At 40.1% G+C, this 23,213-nt stretch overlaps 1 long non-coding RNA gene and 1 pseudogene across 1 annotated transcript; both read right to left on the bottom strand.

The window, feature by feature from the left end:
• Positions 1 to 7,498: 7,498 nt before the first annotated feature.
• LOC106330194 lies at positions 7,499 to 21,372 on the bottom strand (annotated as a pseudogene).
• An 840-nt stretch (positions 21,373 to 22,212) lies between these two features.
• Positions 22,213 to 22,767, bottom strand: LOC106334025. The gene is made up of 3 exons (XR_001268509.1): positions 22,606 to 22,767; positions 22,320 to 22,471; positions 22,213 to 22,227 (listed from the first exon to the last, which is right to left on the bottom strand). It is a non-coding gene; the product is annotated as an uncharacterized LOC106334025 (long non-coding RNA).
• Between the last annotated feature and the right edge of the window lie 446 nt (positions 22,768 to 23,213).

Genomic DNA, 23,213 nt, shown 5'->3' with positions numbered 1-23,213 from the left:
TGCTGTTGTTGCTGAAAGGTTTCTGGAACTGTGAACTCTGGTTACTCCTCTGACCATTGCCATAGAAGTTTCTATTTCCACCCTGGTTTCCAGACCTCTGAAATCCAGTACCTCCAATGTAGTTCACATATTTTTTCTTCTTCGGCTGAGCAGACCTGCTTCCTAAGAAGCTCATGAACCACATCTAACGTTGCTCTAACTTCGTCCATATGCCCCTTCCCTAGGGATGCAACAAACTTCTTCCTTTCAAAGTCAGTGTTCTTGGTGCTGCTGCTGTTTGCTAGATTTTCTATAAGTCTCATAGCTTCCATCGGATTCCTGGTGTTGAATTTCCCTCACTAGCTGTATCAAGAGCCATCTGATACCTCAAGGCGATACCTCTAAAGAAAGTGCTCAGCAGTTGCACTTCGTTGAATCTGTGGTGTGGACAGTCTCGCTGGAAGAACTTGAATCTGATCCACGGGTCTTTGAAAGACTCTCCTGTCTCTTGGCAATTTTGCTCCTCAAGTCTTCAGTGTGTGCCTCATCAAAGAAGTTTCGCAAGAAAGCATTCTTGATGTCGGCCCAGGATTTTAGAGATCCTGTGGGTAGCTGCTTAAGCCAGTGCATCGCTTCTCCAGTCAGAGTATACTTGAAGAGCTTGCACAATAGGTAGTCCTCAGTATACTTGAAGAGCTTCCACAATAGGTCGTCCTCAGGGACTCCATCCATACGAATAGCAACGATAAGATCCTCGAACCTCTCCAAATGGTCCATAGGATGCTTGTGCGGTAACCCAGAGTAGGGTAGCTGCGACACGAGTGTGTAGTACTGAGGCTTCAGCTCGAAGTTCTGCTTCTGAGTCTATGGCAGTCGAATAGCTGATCTGTTGGCGTAGTACTCATCTGGACGATTGTAGTCAGCCAGTGCCTTTGGTTGAGCCGCCTCTTCTACAGGTTGAGCAGCTTCTGTAGCATCAATATCATGGATTACATTCCCCTGAGCGTCTAGTTTCTGACCTGTTGCATTACGCAGATGACCGTCCTGGTCATACAGGCCTCCATTCTCATCCTGTCTGAGAATAACAATCTCAACCATGTTTCGCGACTGAGGATCGATCGATGTAAGCGGTGTAGTATCGATCGATGTCGAACGATGTGGATCGGTTGACGGTTGGGTGCGAGAATCAGTCGACGTGAAAGCTGCTGCGTCGAGCGATGTGGAACGTTGGTCTTTGCGAATCGTCTGTTCCATGTGAGCATGATCTTCTGAGAATAGCAAGCATTTATCCTTGTTGCTTCTGGTACTGTTGGGCATGTACCTGAAAAGACAAGAAAAATTCTTGTGTCAGAATGAGGGTAAAGAAAAGAATAAGAATCAATAACACTAAATCTAAAGGCGATCAAAGCTCACCGGCAACGGCGCCAAATTTGATACCACTCAAATTACCCTAAGGAGCGAATTACTCTCTCAAATAAGAGGTTCAATTGTAGTATTTAGGTATCAACTCCACAAGGAGCAAGTCTATTGCTCGACTAACAAGATAATTGGGGGTGTAACTTATTGGAAAGGTATTAGATGCAGGGTTTCTATTCAGGTGTTGGAGATTATAATCCTATAGATGCCTAACAGTTGCATGCATGATGTATTAGAGCTCAACTCCTTAATCACAGTGATCAGCGATGGCAATGTTTCACTTGTTAACTAACTAATCTTGGATCTCAACGGTTAGTCTTTTGATCACAAGAAAGTGTCGATCGATGATCCTATAGGGATATCGATCGATACACCTTTCGCAATGTCGATCGATTGTCAGAAGACAATATCGATCGATACTTCTAGCTAAGCCATAGGCGCAGGTTGATAATGCTCACTAGCTTTCTAGATTAGCGGTTAGCCTTTTTCTAGCAGTCCTAGTATGATAGACTAGATTCAGGACATGATGGTCAAGGATGCTTGACTCATGCTAATTCCCAGGTTCATGTTCTAGTTAGAAAGGCTAAAACAAGCATTAATGAACAATCAATCAATGAATATCACAACTTAGCAAATCTATAGTTGGGGCTAATCCCTCTAACCTATTTGAACCCTGAATCTAACAAGTAAACTACTCAGACATAGCTAAGCAATTCATAACACAAAATATAGATAAAAACTGCATAGAATAGAATAGATGAATCAATGGAGTTCCAATCACAAATCTCTCTATGATTTTCTCTCCTAAAACTCTCTGCTGAAAACTCTGTAAAAACTCTGTAAAAACTCTGTAAAAACTCTGTAAAAACTCTGTAAAAACTGTGTCTCTTGCCTCCTAACACTTAGGCAAGTATATAACTATTAGGTTAAAAACTCGTCAGGGGTAATCTTGTAATTTGGTGAAGTCTTGGGTTTAAATTCGGCTGGAACCAAGTCGCGCGCTCCGCGTCTCGACATCGATCGATGGTACAGGATGTACATCGATCGATTTCGTCTTCTTCGTATCGACCTCTTATGGTCATCTCGGATGAAATCTCTTTTAAGTTCTTAAATGCTCCATAATCATCAGTTTACTCCAAGATACTTATAAACCTGAAAACATACCTAATAGGATAGAATAAATAGTATATAGATAGTAAAATACTTATATACCATGAGTGAAAATGGATCAAATCCATGGTACGACTCATACTCTTCTCCGAGTTTGTGTGTAGTTTTACTTGTTTTTAGTTTGATTAACAAGGTTCTTTTAAAAAAGAACAGTTTGATTAACAAACTTATCACATATTTTGAATTTGCTAATAGTCTTAATTGTAAATATATATAAACACTTATACCCCATGATTAATATTGTATATATTTTTTTGTGCAACTGATTAATATTGTATCTCTCATTGTTGTTTCTATATGGTTTTACTTTGGTATATAGAGAATTTAGATCAGAAAAAAAACTATTTCCGTTTAGGTTGCGTTTATATACGTGGATCCTTGATCAAATCAAAGCAAAACTATTTCCGTGCGAACCAAGTTTTCTAGCATGCATTCTCAAAAAAAAAAAAAGGTTTTCTGCCATGCATGCATGGGTTTAAAAAACTACTACTAAAATCTTAACATGGTTAACCTTTCTGTAATGGAAAATAATATATAGTTTAGTAAATGTAATTGTGACGTAAACAACAAAAAGTTGAACTGTGAAAGAGACACGTGGAGGAATCAACGAGGAAGGTCACTCATGCATCTTTTTGGGGATGTGGACACGCTTATCTATCTTTTGGCGTCGTTCGATTAAACTGAGCCGGCCCTACAAGCTTTAGAGACCGGGATATATAGAAATTAAGGGCACAAGTTAAAGAAAGTTAGCAGTGGTTTAGTGGTTCCGTGATTCTGTTAATTACTTGGAGTTACTTATATCGATGCTATAATCATGTTCGTATAACAAAGCTTGAATTCTTTAGGTGGTTCATGATTTCTCATGTCGATTTTGCATTTGTCATCACGTTACTTGTAATTTCAGATGATACGTCCAATTTTTTATTGGAAGAAAATCTCACATCGGAAATATGAAAGAAAGCCCGATCATCCCACTAGTTGATGACCCATAAAATGCTCAGTTCCGCCGAGATTGCTAGAAAAAAGAGCATTGTCTCAGAGGGGTATGATGGATTCTGCGAGATTAATGGTTATACGCACCATTATCTCGAGAGAGGATATTGGAGAGAAAATCCCACATAAAAAATCGAAAATATGAAAGGGACTTAAGTAATATATAAGGGACTTGTGCCAATCCACTAATTGTCAATTGGTTTTAAGTTGAAAGCCCAGAAAACTTGTCAATCCACTAATAGCCGTATGGGACATCCTTCTCCAAAGGCCTTGGAGTTATTGAATTTTTCTGATTTCAGTACTGGTGCTTTTGATTCTAAGACATGTGAAGTTTGTATTCGTGTGAAACAAACTCGCGACTCTTTTTCGTTAAGCATTAATAAAACAACTATGGTTTTTGAATTAGTTCACTGTGATCTCTGGGGTCCTTACAGAACTACATCCATCTGTGGCTCCAAGTATTTTCTTACTATTCTCGATGATTACTCTCGCGCTGTTTGGATCTATCTTCTTCCATCTAAGCGAGACGCACCAAAACATTTACGAGATTTCATTGCTTTGGTAGAAAGGCAATTCAACACTCATGTTAAAACCATACGTAGTGACAACGGATCAGAGTTCCTATGCCTAACCGATTTTTCCAAGAAAAAGGAATCATTCATGAAACTTCATGTGTTGGAACTCCACAGCAGAATGGTAGGGTTGAGCGTAAACATCGTCATCTGCTCAATGTTGCTCGTGCTCTTAGGTTCCAAGCCTCTCTTCCTGTCGATTTTTGGAGCTACTGTACAATGGCTGCGGGTTATTTGATCAATCGGACACCCACTGCAGTACTTAACGGCAAAACACCATATGATCTTCTTTACAAGAAAGCACCTCTGATGAATCATATCAAAGTTTTTGGATGTCTCTGTTATGTCCACAATCAAAGGCATGGAGGAGACAAGTTCGCAAGTCGCACCACAAAATCGATCTTTCTTGGATATCCTTTTGGGAAGAAAGGTTGGTGTGTGTATAATCTGGAAACTGGTATAATCTCAGTCTCCCTCGATGTGATCCTTTGTGAAACCGAGTTTCCTATGTCTCAACCTTTGGAGTCGAGCTCTCCTGAGATTACTACGTCCCTTGCAGCTCCATATTTTGAATTATTTGATGATGAATTTTCAGCAACGGTACAACCACTTCCTCCGCCTGCAGTTACCTCACAAACAATGGAAACGACAATATCAGCTGATGAGACCTTAATGGAAAATGAATATCCCGCTGTCATTCATTCTCCTTCCTTAACTGAAGAAGACAATGCCACCTCTTCTTCACCGACTTTGGATTCATCAACTTCAATTGTTAATCCTCTACCACATACAACCTCGCCCGAGCCTGAAGCTCTAGGACGAGGTCAGCGGATCAAAATGCCCCTACAAAGCTTGCCAATTACGTTACTACTCTTCTTCATCAGCCATATCCTTCTGCAACGCCATATCCCATTGATAATTTTATCTCCAGCGCTTGGTTCTCCGATGGCTATCAAACATATCTTTTGGCTATTAAATCAACTTGGGAACCGTTGAGCTACAAAGAGGCTATTGAAGATGAACTTTGGCGCAACTCAGTGGCTGATGAAATTTTCGCCCTGGAAGATCGTGATACATGGACCGTTGTTGATCTTCCCCCAGACAAGAAAGCTCTCACTTGTATGTGGGTTTTTCGGTTGAAATTCATTGCCGAAAAACTATACGAAGACGCAAATCTCGTTTGGTGGTATGTGGAAACAATCAAACTGAAGGTATTGACTACACAGAAACCTTTGCTCATGTTGTAAAAATGGTTACAGTTTGAACGTTTCTCCAGCAAGCTGTTTCGTTGGATTGGGAAGTTTATCAAATGAACGTACACAACACGTTTCTTTACGGTGATCTTGATGAAGAGGTGTACATGCAATTCCCACCTGGTTTCCGCACTAATGATAAGAACAAGGTTTGTCGCTTGCATAAATCCTTATACGGACTCAAGCAATCACCTCGATGTTGGTTTGCGAAGCTTGAAACTGCCTTGGTCGATTACGGTTTCGTACGGAATGAGAAGGACTATTCTTTATTCACTTACGAAAAAGACAGCAATCGCATTCATCTTCTGGTATACGTTGATGACCTTATTATCACTGGAAATTCTAAAGATATTATTGATATGTTCAAGTCTTATCTCTGCACATGCTTACATATGAAAGACTTGGGGATTTTGAGATATTTTTTGGGCATCGAAGTCACCAGAAGTTCAACGGGAATGTATTTATGTCAACGGAAGTACTCCCTAGACATCATCTCTGAAACTTGCCTACTCGGTGTTAAAATTGTTGCCTTTCCACTTGAACAGAATCATAAGCTTTTGCTCGATGATGAGGTTCCTATGACTGATCCGCGTCGTTATCGTCGTCTTGTCGGTAAACTGATCTATCTTGCTACGGCCAGACCGGAGCTCAGCTACACTATTCACGTCCTCTCACAATTTATGAATAGTCTGAAGGTAAATCATTGGGAAGCAGCTCTTCGAGTGGTTTGATATCTTAAGTACAGTCCAGGCCAGGGGATTCTTCTCAAAGCTAATACTCCGTTGATAGTATCTGCTTGGTGCGATAGCGACTGGGGCGGATGTCCAACTACACATCGTTCTCTTATAGGTTGGTTTATTCAACTTGGTGGTTCCCCTGTTTCTTGGAAAACACAGAAGCATGATGTGGTCTCTCGCTCCTCAGCTGAAGCCGAATATCGTGCAATGGCCGACACGGTCAGTGAACTCCTATGGCTGCGAGACTTACTGCCAAGCTTAGGCATCAAGTGTGACTATCCAATCATCTTACACTCAGACAGTCTCTCTTCTATCAACCTTGCCAAGAATCCAGTCGGCCATAAAAGAACAAAGCATGTGGGTCTCGATTGTCACTTCATTCGCGACAAGATCGTACGTGGAAAGATAGCTACAAAACATGTCTCGACTTCAACACAACTGGCGGATATCTTTACAAAGGCATTGGGGAGGAAGGAGTTTGAGTTTTTTTGTCCAAGTTGGGTGTTTGTAACCTTCACACTCCATCTTGAAGGGGCCGTTGTAATTAGGTTTTATGTAACCTACGTGACCTCTTGTATATAAGGCACATCCTTCACAACATATCAAATAAGAATCATCTTTATACTACTAAGAGTTCTTGACAGGTTTCATATATGTATTTTATTAAAAATAAGATCACGTCAGAGCAAAGACAGTATCTTCCATTTTCCGTTAGAGATTAGTTGTTGCAAGTCATAAGAGAGACCCATGTGATAGTGGTGGTACGTGAAACTGGTTCAGAAATATCACTCAGCTTACGTTGTATCTTCACGAGATGGTTACAGAATTAAGAATAATGCATAATTTTACACAGAAAATATTTTTAATGCGACCCTTAAGGCTCTAAAAATGGACTGTTTTATTTGGTGACTGTTTTTGGTTACACTACTGACAAATTTATCCGCAGTCCCGGGATAAAGTAACAGCCAAGAAAGGTAAAAATAATAACAACTAAATAAAGCTGCTTACGCGTCGGTTTCTGGTTGGTCTGTTGTTTATGGGTTGAAGGATTTGTGCGGTTGAAACGCGGTGTGGGACTGTTGGGGTACCGTGCTGAGCGTCGCGTCGCGTGTTCTTCTTCTTTTGGATATATGGTTTTTTTTTTGTTTTCTTATTTACTTATAGTACGGTACGATGAGTTTTTGTATTTGTTTGCAAATGGCTCATATTGAGTGGATGAGGTGTGACTTGTGTATGTATAACTTTAATTTTGCCTAACGAGGACTTTACAAAGATATAACTTCTTCCTTGGTTATATTGTAACTGGGATAAGAACATTTTCTTTTTGGATTCTAGAATGTTCCATAATTTTATACTACGAGTAATTCAGCATTCAATATCACAGCGGGCTCTGGGCTTTTCTTTGATTTGGGATCGTTTCCAGTACTTGTATCGTCCTTTCTCTCTTGGCTGTCGAAAATTAAAGAGGCATCAAGAGTCAAAAAATTGAAAAGAGTAGAAATATCAAAATATCAAGAAGAGAAAGACTAACCCTTCTCATGTTGTTTGTGGCTCTCTTGAAGTCTCCGTTTTGCATTCTCAAACTTGGCCTCTGGATTGAGAGCTTTGAGTTTCTTATAGCGACAAGAAACAAAGACAATTGCTGTTAGAACTTAGAACATAAAATAAAATCATCGCTTGACTAACCCAAACACTAACATCTTGTTGAGATCCAAAAATAGGCTTTCTTTGAATAGCATGTACCATTTGTTCTATTGATTAACAACAATAGGCTTTCTTTGGATAGCATGTACCATTTGTTCTCTGGTTTGTTTTGGTTGTCTTATACGCTCATCCAGAGCGGGTGATGAGTGCCTCACAGGTCTAACATCAGCTTCTTTTTTCTTCATCTGTTGATTCTTTATGTCCCTCCTGTAGAACCTAAAATCTACACTATGTATTTGATAGTGATCGGGAGTTTGATCTAGGGAAGACAAAAGATGTAGACAACGATATCTTTAGAACACAAGGATGTTAACAGTTTCCAGTAGGCGAAAATGGACTTTATTGATGAATAGGATCGAATCCAATAAGTTGAACTAGATCGAATTACACAAGTGAGATCGGTAAAGAAAAGGATCTAAGAACAGGAGAAAACAAGGTCGATGTGTATGTGTAGCTCTCTCTAGGGTTTTCAACGTGTTTCTCTTCGTGTCCCTTCTTCCTTCTTTATAGTAAGTCGACCTCGTGATGTTCGTAACGGCTCTGAGATCTTCGTCTCTTGTTCCGCGATCTCCGACGACCTAGACGACTCTTCTTCGAACTCGATCATTTACTATGAGCTTTGGCTCCCTAAGACCCATGTCTTTGATCGCGGACCGTTAAGGTATTACCCAAAATTGGGTCCAAAATTTGTCCCCCAGCCTCTTTTGATTTGATCGAAAAGAAAAGAGGCGGTTATCATTTAACATGTGTCTCGTTGCTTGGTAACCGATATCGCTCGGATTCGATTTAATGATGGCTTTGACTGAAGATTGGAGGAGAATTCACCTGGAGAACGAGGCTCTTACGACCCAGATGGTTGCTCAAAAGGAAAGAATCGCGGCGTTCGAGGTCGAGAGAGATCGGGACATTCATCGCGCTTCCCGTATTACTCGTCGTGCTATTGCGACCCGGTACCAGGAAATCCTTGAGTCCTTGAAGGATAAATGGACGAGCAAGAAAAAGGAAGTGTCCTCTGAGATCCAGATGCAAGAAGTGATCGCTAACATCGATCTTCTGAACGAGCTCAAGGATGGGGGCCTGACAGTGGACGCAGAGCTTGCTCATTTAAAGCAGATGGAAGGAGATTGTGAGGATCATGTTGCTTCAACTGCTGTGCCGGATTGGTCGATCTCCGAGCTCGATCTTCCTCAAGTCTCAAATGATTTGGCGGATCAGGTCAAGGGGTCATCTGTCACTGATGATTTCGCTTCTCGTTAAAAAATTTCGTTTCTTTTTTTTTGTTTACCGTCTTTTGCTTTCGCGATCTCTAATCGTGATATCTTGGATATTCTTAACGGATAAGCATAATGTTTCGGAATATCTTTGTTTTTTTTTTAATCTTCGAGATTTTCTTTGTTTGGGTCGTTGAGATACGGCGGAGCCTTGATCCTTATAAAGCTTTGCTTTGTTCTGGGACTTACCATAGTGTGTCGTTCTAATTTTTTTTTTCTTGTCAACGGAACATGGCTTCGAGAAGATCAAACCCCCGTGATTCTGATAGGGCGCGAACTCGAACTGGTAGTGCTAATGTGGAACCCATTCAATCCGGAGACGTGAGCGAAGCGCTCACAAAAGTTCTTCGTGAGGAGACCCGACTTCCGCTGGCTTCATACAAAGAGGCCAAGGACCTCGAGGGTGAAAATTCTGTTGCTCGTGTTAAGTCGAGTAGCCCAACAGGTTCGGAGGGGAGTGACCGCCCCCCGAAGAAGGCAAAGACGAATGGCTCGGACCATTGTCTCGGTGTCTCAGGTGAAGCGGCTGTTGCTAAACCATTTTATTGGCAGTTCTCACACTCTAAGGATTGCCCTATTACGGAAGATCCGGATAGTGTTGCTCACTTGGTGAGGCACTTCAAACCTGTTGGATGTCCGCTTCCTTCTTTGCGAAATATGACGGAACGCGAGGCTTACGTAAAAATGGTTGTGGCTCATGCTAAGGTTGTTCTTTTTGACACTCGATCCTTGTTGAATCTTTGGTTCGTTTTGTCTGTGCTGATTTGCTACATTCCAGGCTATGGAGGCAAACAACGAGTTCGCGGCGACTTTGGAAAAACGCTTGCAAGATGTCATGCGCTCTAACGAGCTTTACAAGATAAAGAAGGTCGTTCGAGAGATAAAGCTCGGTTTGAAGATGGCTCAAGATCGGGAGCGTGCAAATGCTGCTCAACTGGCCGCTGCTGAGAAATTGGGGAATCAGGCTGCTTCGCTCGAAGCTCGTTTGCGAGTTGTGAGTAATGAGAGGAAATCGCCCCTCGAGCAAGTTTCCTTTTTGGAAGCGAAGGTTGAATCTTCTGCTAATAAGTTCTCTGACGACCTTCGTCGCGCAACTTATGACGCTAAAAAGGCTCTGGCGGACAGCTACTTGCACGTGTTGGTGACTCTGAAAGGAAAAGTGGGAGAAGAAGAAGGCCGCGACTGATTATGAGGCTCGTCTTAGGAAGGTTATGGCAAATATAGATCTCTTGAAGGAGATCTTGAACAACAATCTTTTGGCCTTGGACGAGTTGTCGCGACTTCAAACGAAGGAGGTCGAGCTCGGGTCTGAGCTCGATGTGATGGCGGTTTCAGATTTTTCCGTTGGGAAGCTCGATTTGCCTCAAATTTCGGAGGATCTGCCAGAAGATTTCTTTGCGAGGGACTCTTCTGCGGCGAACGGTGCGGATGACGTGACGAAGTGCTCGGGTGGTCAGTTCGAGGGTGGTGAATTCGGCATCGAAAAGTAGCTTTAGGGGTTTTTTGTTTTTGTTTTTCCTTTTTGCTTTTGTTGCTTTATTTATTATTTATTAATAAAGAGTGGATAGTGAGTCCCGATTTGTTTTGCTGTTATTTTTGAGTTTATGTGAGGCCGATCTTTTGAAGCCGTGAGTCGATATGCTGTAGATACTTTTATCGACTGTTTTGGTGTAACAAAAGATTTTGTTATCTAGCTTTGTCGCGCTTATTGGTGGAGTTAGCCACAACCGAAGACTTGATCAAGGTCTTGGTTTTTGGTCAACTGTGATGGTTTTGCGATTTGTAGGTATAGGGAATCTGATATGCTCGAGCTGCGATATCTAAGAACTGTATTTATTAAGATGTTGGGTTTTGTTTTATTACAGACTTATGAAAAGAAGACAGTTTTTGTATTGTCGCTTCGTTGTTTCCCGGGTGCTGTGGTATGCTTACTTCGAGCTTTTGTAGTTGGAGGGTGACTAGAAACGTGTCGTGAGTTTCCTACGTACCCTCAACGAGGGATCAAGTCATGACGTAGTTTGATTATTTTCCCTGAGACAGGGTCTGTTGGTCGGTGGTTTGTGTACATGGGTACGTTTGTTATTGGTTTTGGCCGCTCGGCTAGGGGTGTTGCTCGATGTCTTTGAAGCTTTCGAGGTAGCATGTTCTGGAGCTCTTTTGACTTCCTCTGATAGTCTCGACTCCTTTCGGGGTTGGGAATTTCAGGCATTGGTGATATGTCGAAGAAACTACGTTCATGCTATATAGCCAAGGCCTCCCAAGGATTGCGTTGAACGGGGCTGGACGGTCTATCGCGATTAATTCTATGATTTTCCTAATTTCTTCGGCGGTTACAGCGAGTTTGATTGACCCGAGGGAATAAGTGGTCTGTCCTGTGAATCCGATGAGGGGTGTTCGTTCTTGTTTTAGGAGTGCTTTGGTGAATCTCATTCGTTTGAACGCGTAGTAGAAGAGGACATCGGGCGAGCTTCCGGTGTCTATCATTACTCGAGATAGTTCGCAGCCACCGACGTCGAGTTGTATTACGAGAGCTTCTTCGTGTAGTTTATCGAGATTTGCGGTCTCGTTTTCGTCGAAGGTGATTTCATAATCGGGACCTGATAGGGGCTCTCTTATTCCTACGCTGTTTTCGGCTCTTCGTTGGTACGCTTTGATCGAGTTGACTTAATTGCAGAACTTGGAGCCTCTGTAAATGAAGTCGGTTCGTTTTTTTGCCTTTGTAGTGGGCCGGGAGATTCCATCTCTTTGTCAGTGGTGGTCGGTAGTGTCTCTGCCCCATTTGGGATTTTTTTCGCGAGGTGACTCTGTGCCTGGGTTGTTCTGAGTAAAACTGGGAGGAGGAGTGGCTTCATCGATTTTTTCCAATGTGCGGATTGCAATTGTGATCTCAAAACAAAATTTCCCTTCGGTCTGGCTCTTGATTTCGTCGGTTGCGTTGTTGTTTGGCCCCCACGAAATCATGTCGACTCTTTTCTTCTGGGCTGGGGATGAAGAGCTCGGTGATTCCTGCTCGATCTCCCTGTTTCTTTTGTTTGTTGGGACTTTGGCCTTTTAGTTGGATTTTGGAGTCACTGGCTCTTCTTCTTCTTCTTCGGCTTCTTCAATGGTTTTCTTATTTTCGTTTTGATTGCGAAGTGCGGCTTGACATTCTTCGGTCGAGTGACTTTGCGATCATGGAAGGCGCGGTATTTGCTGAGGTCGTATGTTGAAGACTTTTGCGGCGAATTATTTATTGCATAGGAATGTTGCCCTTTGGTGGTTGGTTCTTTAGGATTAGCAGACTTTTTGGTTGTGTTGTTCTTGTTCACGATATACTGTTCTTTCAAGGTTGTGACATCCTCCTCGTGGGTGGCGAAATAAGAGGCTCGGTGTAGGGAGTCATCCAACGAGATAGGTGCTTGTACTGCCAATTCTTCCCTGAATTTGGATGAGAACCAGACGCCATTCTTTAATGCCGCAAGGGCAACGACCTCGTTCAGATGTGAGACCTTGGCCTTGATTTCTCGGAATTTGTTTATGTATGCTATTAATGGCTCGAAAGGCACTTGTTTGAGATTCCTGAGATCTGTTTCGGTAACTCTTGTCTCTATGAAGACTGAGTACTGTTTGAGGAACGTAGATTCCAACTGGGTGAATTGTCGATTGAATTTTCTTCTAGTCCTGCGAACCACTCGAGGGTGGCTCCGGTGAGGTTCACGACGAAGAAGCGGCATTAACCTGCTTCTTTTTCGTCGTTGGCGAGGTGTGCTCTTGATATTGCTAAACGGAAGGCTCGTACTTAGGCCTTCGGGTCTGTGTTTCCGCCGTATTTGGGGAATTTCAGTTTCCCGACGTTTTGCAGCCTTACGCTGGCGATTCTGTTTGTGAATGGAGTCCTCCTCGATGACCATGTCGATATCGGGTGTAGAGCTCGTTGCCATGTGCACGATCGCATGTATCCTTTTGAGCTCAGCATCGTTCCTTTCGATATAATTCTGAAACGTCCCAGTTTCACTCGGGATCCCTAAGTCTTCCCTTTGGGGGTCGATATTGACGGGACCGCGAAGATCGTGTCTCCGATCTTGTTCTGTTAGGTTATCGAATCCCGCTGGATGGAAGGTCCTCGTTGCAGATGGAGTTTGATTCTTGGAGATAGAATGGTTTGGTGGTGGGATCCGTGTCCTTGGCTCCCCCTGCCTTTTCGTTGATCCGTTCTGGAATTGGATCGGAGTGCTTCGTGGGCGTTGGAGCCCAATGTCGATTTCGTCCAATCCACTGTAGCTTAAGCCTCGGTGGGTCATGCCTTGCAGCGTGGGTCGTTGTGAATTTTCTTCCGTGTAGCGTCCAGATCGGGCGCTTGGGATCTTTGGAGTACCGAACACTCCGGTGCTTTGGGGGTTCGACATCGCTCTTAACGGATCGAGGGGCATTTGATTTCTTTCTCGAATGTTTGCAGCTCGATGCTTTGCGAGTTCCCTTTCAGCTTGGTCCAGTCTGTTAGCAATGGTTTGATTGGCGATCCTTTGACTACGAACTTCGTCGATTAGAGTCGTTATCATTCCTCGAAGTTCGGTTAGTTCTCCTCGAGTTTGGGCTAGAGGAGTTGGCAAAATCGGTCTGGATTGGGATCGGGTCAGGTCATCGAAGGATTGTCTGTCTCCGGTGCGGTTCCAGACTCGAGCTCCAGCTTGTTCTGGGATTGACGTCTGGTTGATCGGAAGAGATCGATCTTGACTCGAAGTCCCGATTGGAGGGAATCGTTGCGTCTGAGCTGTTTTGGTCGCGTCATTGGCTCTCGTTAACCCAGTTGGTGTCACTCCGGTTCCCGAGTCAGGCCCGACAGGATCGATGTCGTTGACTCTTGAAGGCGCGGTTCCGGTGGTCTAGTTAGGATCCATAGTCGCGCTTAGGAAACTTAGATCGGTTTCTTAACAAAGATGTTTTTTGTTTATCTTCCCCACAGTTGGCGCAAAAATATAGAACCTAAAATCTACACTAAGTATTTGATAGTGATCGGGAGTTTGATATAGGGAAGACAAAAGATATAGGCAACGATATCTTTAGAATACAACAATGTTAACAGTTTCCAGTAGGCAAAAATGGATTTTATTGATAAATAGGATCAAATACAATAAGTTGAACTAGATCGAATTACATAAGTGAGATCGATAAAGAAAAGGATCTAAGAACAGGAGAAAACAAGGCCGATGTGTATGTGTAGCTCTCTCTAGGGTTTTCAACGTGTTTCCCTTCGTGTCCCTTTTTCCTCCTTTATAGTAAGTCGACCTTGTGATGTTCGTAACGGCTCCGAGATCTTCGTCTCTTGTTCTGCGATCTCCGACGACCTCGACGACTCTTCCTCGAACTCGATCATTTTCTATGGGCTTTGGCTACCTAAGGCCCATGTCTTTGATCGTGGCCCGTTAAGGTATTACCCAAAATTGGGTCCAACACCTCCCAACCACATTAGCTTCATATGTACCCTCAGGTTTTTCATTGCGCTACTTTGCAATTTTCTTTCATGTTTGGGCTCCACACTGTCACGAAGATCTGAAAACATCATGAGCGTCAACATATATATGGGTTTCGAGTAGATAATAAAGCACTAAAAATTATACTATTAACTCACTTCTATCGCAGTCCAAGGAATCTAATATCTTCAAGTGGCCAAGAAATTAAGAAACTTGTCAGAATAACATTTCATTAATGGCCAAAATAAAATATGACAAAGAGGGAAAGATATATTCATAAACCTGAGAGAGTTCAAATGCAGTAGGTTCATGAGCATAAAAATCTAGGTCATGTGGAATGGAAGGAAAGTCTTCTGCTTCATCAACTATTGACAAAGTTGCAGACTCTGGCGTCCCATCATCAGCAGTTGCATGAGTGTTGGGGTCGAAAACGGTTACGACGAAGTTAATGTCCAAACCTCCGCAAAAATGAGCGTGGGCATCTTTTTACGAAAGTCATACTTCGAAAAAAATGTCATTATAAAGAACTTTGCGGTAAAATCATGTTCGAACCAAGTACCGATTGTCTCAAGGCAACAAACACATATCCAAATCAGCCACGGATAATCCAAGCTCGGTTGCTACGTAGCGACAGAGCCGTACGCGTGCTCGGTCGCTACGTAGATAAAAGGAAATCCTCTTCCCGATGATTGCTCACTTCACCTCTCAGGGATCAAAGTAGAAGTTCCCAGACAAGGAAGTTCTAAATACATCCGCGGGACGGTCCACTTCCTCGCCATCACCAGCAAACTCGGTCGTGTTCTCTACGGTATCAGGAGAGAGTACATCACACAAATGAGAGAGTACACGCACAAAGAGACTAAACAAATTTTTTTAAAAAAGTTTCACTCTTACTCAATAAGTCTTTGCGAGTTTGCAATTTTATCGGAACCATGTTTCCTCAAGCGATTAACAGCCTTTCCGATTTCACTACCCTGCAAGAATGCAAGCCCTTCAATCAGTATACAACGTATTTTAATACCAGACATGCATGATCTGGGATTTTAGGAACCATAAACATTTAGTAAGAACTTTAATAAAAAACTTTTCATAATTTAGGAGCTTATTCTCTCTATATATATATATATAACCCCTAAAATTTTGGAGGCTAAAGCCAATACTTTATTGGATTGTTCTCAGATCGGACCATGATACCAAATCATATACCTATCAAAACAGCACCAGAAACAAACCTTAGTAAAATCCAGACTGATAGACATGGACGCAAGCTTTGTCATGGATTCGAATAGCACAGATGGTTGTGTTGGATATGATTCAACATGAAGAACTTGTCAAGTGGATTGAAGAAGACACGTTGGTGATGAGGAGAAGAAAACAACTATGAAGATTATACAAGTGGTGAAAGCTTCAAGTGGCCAAAGAAGGTTTCAGCTGTATTGGTTTAATGAGTCATGTGATAGGCACGTGAGGTATCATCTTCATTATAAAAGCTTCTTGTTTTGGCGTAAGCCAGAGACGACTTCTTCTGAGTTCGTGAGCGAACAGAGAGAGAGAGAGAGATGTTTCGAGCGATAGAACAGAGTGAGAGAGAGAGAGAGCATTAGGTTGTATATCTTGGGGTCTCTTGGGTTTCTATTTTCTTGATTCCCCTTTCTTGTAAGGGTTGGTTGGATTGTAACCAACGGTGAGTGATCTCCATGTACAGCCACACCGGAGGCAGTTTCCGGCCGATCTATCGAACTTGGGGACCGCAAGGTCCTAACCGGATGTAGCCGTTAGTTAACATGGTGAACCGGGTCATATCCATTGTGTTCTTGGTTGAAGTCAAGTTCAGATTCTTGAAGTTCATCAATGGTGATCAAAGGGGTTTGATTCTCAACAGGCTTCAAAAGCTAAGATGACCAAAACCAAACAATCAGAACCAAGATTACAAACAAACCCTAAAACTGTCTATCACTGCTTCTGATGTAATTAAAGCAAAGAGACAAAATCTCATCATGTTTGTTCCGCAAGATATCTTTGATCCTCGTGACCTCATAAACAATTTGATCAACGTTCAATTAAAGGCATGACTGGTTCAAACACCGCGGTTGCGGGAGTTTGCGGTTGCGGGAGTTTGCGGTTGCGGGAGTTTGCGGATGCGGGTGGTTGCGGTTTCTAGCGGTTTTAAGAGATTTGTATGACTGGTTTTGCGGTTAGAAATTAGTGTGTTTGCGGGATACTTATGACTGGTTAACTACTAAATACAGAAGCGGTTAAATAATAAATTAACAATATTTACATTTTATATAATTATAAAAATATCAAAAATCATAATATTATAATAAATATGAAAATCATATTTAGAAAGTTATAGTTTTAAATTTTTAAAAATTATAGAAAATATTTTAATTTTAAAATTTTATAATATTAATTAAAATATAATAGATATATTTTAGTATTTTTATAATTCTAATTTAAATTTTTTATTGAATATTTTTATTTCTGTATTTATATAGTTTTTGAAAAAAAGAAAAAAAAAATTATCCTCCCGCAACCGCAAACGCTAGCTGGAACTAACTTTTGATTTTAAGAGGTTCGGAGTAGTTTGAAGCGATTTGTAGCGGTTTGTATGATTGTTTCGAAACGCTGTCAACCGTTATCAACCGCAAAAGCTGCGTTTGCGGGTGGTAGCGGGGAAACCAGTCATGCCCTTAGTCTCATCTTCTTCATGGCCGCCAGAATCAACTCCAACTGTCTCCACGGTCTTACGGTTATTGTTGGCCTCTTTGTCGCCAGCTTTTGACAGCTCGGGCTGGTCACATCTAATGCAGCGGCTCACTTGACAAGAGAAGAGAGGCTCGGTGATTGCGTCTCTCCTGGATTTGAACTCAAAGATATCTGAATCTCCACGCCGGAAATGGTCCCTCCAAGTATCTAACGAAGCCGTTGGTTTCATTATCGTCATCTGCAAGAAACGGATTCCAAAATCAGGTTAACAAACCTAAACCGGGAATAAAACTCAAACCTAGGCTTTGAACACGCCTTTCCAGTCAAAAGAATCCTGAGAATCTGATAAAACTCTTGCAGAGAGTGCACAAGCACATACCCAGAAAATTTGAAAAGATTTTTTCGGAGCCAATTAAGATAACACAAATGAAGACACGAGAATAAACCAACAAAAAGACACAATTTGGAACAGCCTGACGTTACCTTTTAACTTAACCCCCACAAATGAAAGTCCTTTAATATTTTTTTGAGCAAATGATTAAACGGTATACTAAAATGGTTAATATATATTGATAAATATTCGAAGAGTTATTTTGTGGTTCGGTATTTTGTGATGCGGATGGAGATGAAGCATGCTTATATCACGCTTCTCTGCGGTTGGTTGTGTTGGTTTTTGTGAATTAGGATGATTTAAATCATCACGCCCCGCATGGACATGAGGAGTTAAATAATATAGCCACGTGGGTGTCGAAATTCGAAGAGTTATTTTGTGAATTAAGCAGCTGTGATGCGGTTCTGTCAGGTGCTATGTACATGAATCAAATACTTGTGGCTTCATGTATCGAGTTGGTAACACAGATATTCTTGAGAAAATTACCTCCCATTTTTAGATTATAATTGTTAGAATAAGAAATGAATAATTTCTATTATAATAGCATTTAGAAAACAATCTATTCCAGCCAAAATTTATTCCTTTCTCCAAAATAGAGATTGTTTTTCTTTTTCTTCTATATTTAACCGAAATAATATTTTTTGTAACTAGAGTAAAAAAATAAAGAAATGTATTTTTTTTATGTTAAGCATAATAATCAGTAATAGTCAATATCCATTGTGGATAAAAAGTATTTAAAGGGAAGAGCAAATGGCAACTATAAAGGCGATTTATAATCGGTTAGGTTTTCTGCAATTTTTCGCCACGATCTTTGTGGTTGAATGTGATTCTGATGACATAGTGAGATATTCTAAATGGATTCTCCCCACGATGTCTTTTCTCTCCACGAATGAACCCATGTTCTTTCGTGATGAAGTAACTGCTCAACGGTTGGGGGAATCTGATGGCTATAAAATTCCGATTTATCGGATAGTCAAGTACTCATCTTTCTTCAATTTACTAGCAAATCTATTGATTTACTTCGTCATTGTCCTGACCATTGCATTTTTAATGATGACCATTGCATTTTTAATAGAATCATACTCCCAGGGGTATTGTAATCGAATCTTCGTCAGCGCACACACACACCTTGTTCACACTGATTTGAGATTAGCAGAAGTATACGCTTAATTAGTTTATGACCATTGCATTGTTTAAGAGTCATTGATTACTAAAACATGCTGGTCATTAGCCATTGTTTGCCCATTGCATTTTTTAAGAGTCACATTGAAACCTTTACAATAGATTTAGGGTTTTTCTCAGCTCAGAACTCAACAGAGCGAGAATATTGGAAGTGGAGCTGAAAATCTTGAGAGGCTCAGACGTCGTCGTTCATGGAGGAAGCCCATTGTTTACTGGTTGGAGGCTCAAAAGCCTTTTACCTAATAAAACAAAATTTAGGGGTGCACAGAAAATCGAACTCGGGACCCTCTCGCATCCGAAGCGAGAATCATACCACTAGACCAAACACCCTTGTTGAACAAATAGAGATATAAACTATTAATGTTCAGTTTCATTTCACAAACAGCTCTAGCCATTTTTCTGACAGCTTGGAACTCGTTTAAAGTTTTTAGAGTTTATTTCAAATTCATCCAGAGTATAATCAATGAAAAGAAGTGTCAGCCACACTTCGGTCAGAAAAGAAACATAATCAATGTTGTCAAACAACTTTTACGTAAACATTTTGATTTAATGTTTCGGTCGGACGTAAACCTATAGATTTGTTGTTAGATTAGATTAATGATCAAAATTGCATTGGATAAAGTTAATAAAGCCAGAAAAGAGAATCCAATATGGATAAGTACAATAACACAACGTGTACTGCTGTCTTGGTGGGAATTGGAGTCACATCCTCTGCAAACACATTCAAGAAATATTACTCTCAACCAAACCACAATTTACTGAAATAATCAAAAGTACCTAGGTAGAGATTCAGCTTTCTGTGTTAAATACCCGTTCCGGATTTTCTGAAATAAGATTTTCCGTTTTTTTTTCCTTCACATTATAATGACTTAGTAGATAAATTTGTTAATTGTTTTGGTTAATTTTGTGATCATCGAAAAATCCTCTTGGAAATCTTTAATTCTCCTAATAGTCAAACTGATAAGTCTATTGATTTAGTTAGTTATGATTTGTTTATCGGTTGTGATTGTAAAGATCTCTTAGTACTGCATAATATAAAACCCTTCAATAACCCTAATTCAGTTCCTATCCCACCTCCCCACGGCCTATTAATAGCTACAGATTTTTTTGTGGATATCGCCCAAATTTTGTGATCATCGAAAAATCCCCTTGGAAATCTTTAATTCTCTAGTAGTCAAATTGATAAGTCTATTGATTTAGTTAGTTATGATTTGTTTATCAGTTGTGATTGTAAAGATTTCTTAGTACTTCATAGTATAAAATCCTTCAATAACCCTAATTCAGTTCCTACCTCCCCACGGCCTATTAATAGCTACATATTTTTTTTGTGGATATCGCCCAAATTTTGTGGCTATTTGAACCGTTGTACTATTAGCTCCGACGTGTGATCTTTCTGCATCTGCGTTACTTGTTTTAGCTCAGCTCCTTGTTGATCTTGGTGCAACGATTCGTTATGCTCGTCAGCCATGGCGAGAGAGAGAAGCGTACGGTTTCTTACAGTTTCTTTTTGCTGACTGCTTTTGCTCACACTAACTGACAAAATTTATCTGCAGTCTCAGGATAAAGTAACAGCCAAGAAAAGTAAAATAATAAAGCTGCTTACGCGTCGGTTTCTAGTTGGTCTGTTGTTTATGGGTTCAACGATTTGTGCGGTTGAAACGCAGTGTGGGACTGTTGGGATACCGTGCTGAGCTTCGCGTCGTGTGTTCTTCTTCTTTTGGATACATGTTATTTTTTGTTTTCTTATTTGCTTATAGTACGGTACGATGAGTTTTTGTATTTGTTTGCAAATGGCTCATATTGAGTGGATGAGGTGTGACTTGTGTATGTATAACTTTAATTTTGCCTAACGAGGACTTTACAAAGATATAACTTCGTCCTTGGTTATATTGTAACTGGGATAAGAACATTTTCTTTTTGGATTCTAGAATGTTCCATAATTTTATACTACAAGTAATTCAGCATTCAATATCACAGCAGTCTCTGGGCTTTTCTTTGATTTGGGATCGTTTTCAGTACTTGTATCGTCCTTTCTCTCTTGGCTGTCAAAAATTAAAGAGGCATCAAGAGTCAAAAAATTGAAAAGAGTAGAAATATCAAAATATCAAGAAGAGAAAGACTAACCCTTCTCATGTTGTTTGTGGCTCTCTTGAAGTCTCCGTTTTGCATTCTCAAACTTGGCCTCTGGATTGAGAGCTTTGAGTTTCTTATAGCGACAAGAAACAAAGACAATTGCTGTTAGAACTTAGAACATAAAATAAAATCATCGCTTGACTAACCCAAACACTAACATCTTGTTGAGATCCAAAAATAGGCTTTCTTTGAATAGCATGTACCATTTGTTCTATTGATTAACAACAATAGGCTTTCTTTGGATAGCATGTACCATTTGTTCTCTGGTTTGTTTTGGTTGTCTTATACGCTCATCCAGAGCGGGTGATGAGTGCCTCACAGGTCTAACATCAGCTTCTTTTTTCTTCATCTGTTGATTCTTTATGTCCCTCCCAACCACATTAGCTTCATATGTACCCTTAGGTTTCTTCATCGCGCTACTTTGCAATTTTCTTTCATGTTTGGGCTCCTCTTCTACGACTTAGCCACAACAATTTTTTGTGGCTACTATCTACAAATAGCTACAAATAATGTTTATGGTTATATTAGCCACAACTGGCTACATATCAATCTGTAGCATTATAACCACTATGTAAATTGTTGCTAATTTGTGGATATTTTAAAAATAAAAAACAAAAAAAAATAAATTTATAATAATATTTTCAATATACTATATTAGTATTGATTTATAAAAAATATATTAATGTATTACATTTCTGGGAAAATATATTTATTTTTACAATTTACAATAAAACTAAATAATTATTAAACAAAAAAAGAGATTAAACTAGTTCACAATTAACCTTCTAAACTTATGCTATGCTTTTCAAAGCGGGTTCTTGCATACATAAGAGAGTAGAAATTAAATTTGAAGTCATTTGCTCAAAAGAAATGTCAAATTGAGAACAAGAAAATCTTATTTAAAGGTTCAAGTATATATACCTCATGATTTTCAGATGTCTTCTACAGTTAAGCTCCAACTATAGCTTTCTCCTCCATTATTTCTTGCTGCGCATAAACACATTTTGGTTTTTATTGTTATCAGAACATTTATCACTACTTCAAAGAGCAAATCAATGAGAGCTTAGCTCCTAATAAAGTGCAACCAACAATTTATATATTTATTGTTTCAGATCCCTTATCACTACACCATCAAGTGCAGATCAGGGAGAGATTAGCTCCTAATTAAGGAGCAATATCCAATCTCTACTCAACTTACATCTGAATGAGCTATTTTCATATCCCTTCTCATCCTTAGATTAGCACCAGAATCAGATAAAGAATCGACCTACAAGTTTTGAAGAAAGATTAACCAATCTACTTGAAAGAACAAGCTTAAGAAATCGGCTGGACAAAGCAAACAAAATCACAATCTCTTACCTAACAGGGAGATAATATATGAGTATGTTAACTTGCAAACGGGAGTATAGGAAGGAAATATCCCTGACAGAGGTAGAACGAGCTGACCTCACTAGGAGGCATTGGCAAGTCTGGTTAGTTCCCTGTGATGGAGAAGGACCTCAAATACTCATCTGCAAATCGACAATCAATTATTCAGCGGCTAGCTTTAACATGAAATGTTTCTGGGTTTATAACTTACTGTAAACGAATCTAAAAGAGAGTGCAGAGTTTCAAGGAAATAATAATGGAAATAACCACAAATTACCTTTGTCTTGAGCAAGCTGTCTGACATTAGTGATGTCCGTTTGCTGTAAGAGAAAGAAGAAGACGAGGGAGTATGTAAGATGAGATTTGGGTACATATATATAAAAGCACACTTTTGCAAAATCACAACCAGAACGAACACTAAGAACAAAACAATACAAGCAAACTTGAAAACCCAGAAACGCAAATTTGTTATATCTATGAGTATTAGAGGGAAATTAAACAACAAAATAAGTAGGGGTTATTGGTTGTTGTATTTTAATGGATTTGAAAATCTAAACTAAATCTAGTGTTATTGGTTCTATGATTTTCAAATCTGTATTAAAATCATGTGTTATTTGTTTAATGATTCATAAATTCGGTATCAAATCAAGTGTTATTCAATCATACGGATTTACTAATATATTTTATTTTATAATGGATTTGTTTGGATTTTTTAGTTAAAAATACAAAGACTCAAATCTGAAGGAAAACCTCCGGATTTGCATATTTTACTTGGATTTATAAATACTATATATATATTTCTAAATCAATCAAAATATATAAACCAATAACACCTCCTAAGAGTTGCTCTTTGGAGAGCACAGTACGATAAAAGTTGTAAGCTGT

This window comes from Brassica oleracea, chromosome C3 (genome assembly GCF_000695525.1).
Source record: "Brassica oleracea var. oleracea cultivar TO1000 chromosome C3, BOL, whole genome shotgun sequence".
Taxonomy (NCBI): domain Eukaryota; kingdom Viridiplantae; phylum Streptophyta; class Magnoliopsida; order Brassicales; family Brassicaceae; genus Brassica; species Brassica oleracea.
This window is presented reverse-complemented; position numbering and strand designations above follow the sequence as displayed.